The sequence below is a fragment of the Galeopterus variegatus genome, unplaced genomic scaffold, assembly GCF_000696425.1.
Source record: "Galeopterus variegatus unplaced genomic scaffold, G_variegatus-3.0.2 Scaffold5381, whole genome shotgun sequence".
NCBI lineage: Eukaryota > Metazoa > Chordata > Mammalia > Dermoptera > Cynocephalidae > Galeopterus > Galeopterus variegatus.
The window spans coordinates 30,721-32,768 of NW_007731492.1; positions in this window are offsets into that span (position 1 = coordinate 30,721).

Genomic DNA, 2,048 nt, shown 5'->3' on the forward strand with positions numbered 1-2,048 from the left:
AATGCTACAGGCTTTTCCTGGCTTTTGAGGAAATATTTTCTTAATTAAATGGGCTCACTGTGCCCAGATAGGTGACAAAACATAACATATATAATAGTCCACAAAATAAAAAATTAAATAACAGTAGAGGGGTTCAGTAGAAAAGTAAAGATGAGATGTTATCCTAACAGAGTATCTTATTATATAAGAAATAAGCTGAGAAGGCATTATTGTCCCAAGAAGTAGAGCTGAGTTAGGACATTGAAAACTTTTTGTGACAAAATTTCAAAATTTAGGACTATTTTGATGCTTACAAAGCATAGTGGTAACATTTATAAATTCTAGAGCTAGATTCCCTCATTTCAAAAACTGACCCTGTCCCTTACAAGTTGTGAGACCTTGGGCAAGTTAGTCTCAGTGTCTCCTTCTGAAGATGAGGATAATAATGGTATCTAACTTCATAAGGCTGTGAAGATTGTGTAAATATACCTAAATTGCTTACAACAATGTATGACACAGAGTAATTGCTTATTCAATTAATATTAATTATAAACAACAAATGGTCATTTTTACCATCACTCTTAATGAACACTTACTTGTTATGGATAAATCACAGAGCACCAAACACTCTTAAGGCTGCTTCTGGTCAAACTCCATTTTTATAGACTGATGGCTTTGTGATATGTTCACTAGGCTGAATGACAGTCCCCAGAATTGCCCTTCTGGCATGTTTCCAGTTAGTGTTCTAAAAGGGATATTCTCCCGGAAGAGCAGGAGGACAGAAGGGAGTTGGCAGCCGTTCTGTACCCTGAACACCCCTTCTCCCAGTTATTCACTTATACACAAATCTAAGTACTTCTGTGAAGAGATTTTGCAGGAGCAATTAAAAAACCCTAGTCAGTTGACCTTAAATTAATCAAAAGTGTGGGCCTCTTCATTCTGCCCTGCTCTCAGTAGAGCTTTGGCACAATATTTCATAATTTGTCTTCTAATTTTTATTTTATTTTTTTTTACATTTATCCCATCTCTCATGGCTTTCTCATGACCCGTCCCCAATGCTCAAATTAAGTGAAGCCTTTTAAAAGAGGGCTGGAGCTTGCCTGGACCTGGACTCCAAGCTCTAGCACATGCTCCTGGGATTCCAGCCTGCTGATAACCTTCTCTTCTTGACTCCCTGTGTGTGGACCCCAAGTTTCAGCTTGTCAGGTTCTGACCTGCTCATGATCCTACTTTCCTGACTGCCTCACTATAGACTTTAGGGCTGCACAGCCATTCTCCACATTTTTGTAAGACAATTTCTTATAATAATTCTAGCTAGCTGATTTCTTGCTAGTTCTGCTTCTCTAGTTGAACCCTGACTAATACATAGGCCTACCAGAATTTTGGCCAAGAATACTACATATTTGAGCCTTCTTAAAGTTTAAATCCAGTCTTGGAGATATGTGAATAATTAACAATGTGGATAACAACTATAAAATTCTGTTCAAAAAATTGCATAAAAGAGAGATAATTCAGTGCCACATTAGATATGAGTTAAAATATACTGGTATCAATGGTTAATTATTTGAACATTATGGACTGGTAGTGAGGAAACCATGAAAGTTGCGATAACTGTGAGAAAATAAAAATTTGAAAACAAATTATATTGAGAGTAGGGCAGAATGAAGAAATGTAAGTTTGATAAGACTCAAGTTTGGGTAGAATAGAATTTAATACAAAAGTAAGGGAGGCAAGAAATAAAAATAGAACAGCAATATTTTTTAGAAAAAGTATAACTAAAAAGTGGTGAGACAAAAATGACCAGGGGTATATATAATATGGAAACCCTAGTGAGGAAATGAATTCATACTATACTGTACTTCTGTGTTGAATGAAAAATAAATAAAGTGCATCCAGATGGTGTCTTTTTCTTTATTTCTACAAATTCTCTTTTCTTTTTATTTAGTTTTTTAAATTTCAGTCAGCTACTACCAAAATACAAATTGCTCCCTCGAAACAAGTTAAACACTTTCAAAAGTTAAATTAACTCTCTCAGTACTGATTAGTAGAATTTAGCATATTCCAGTCTT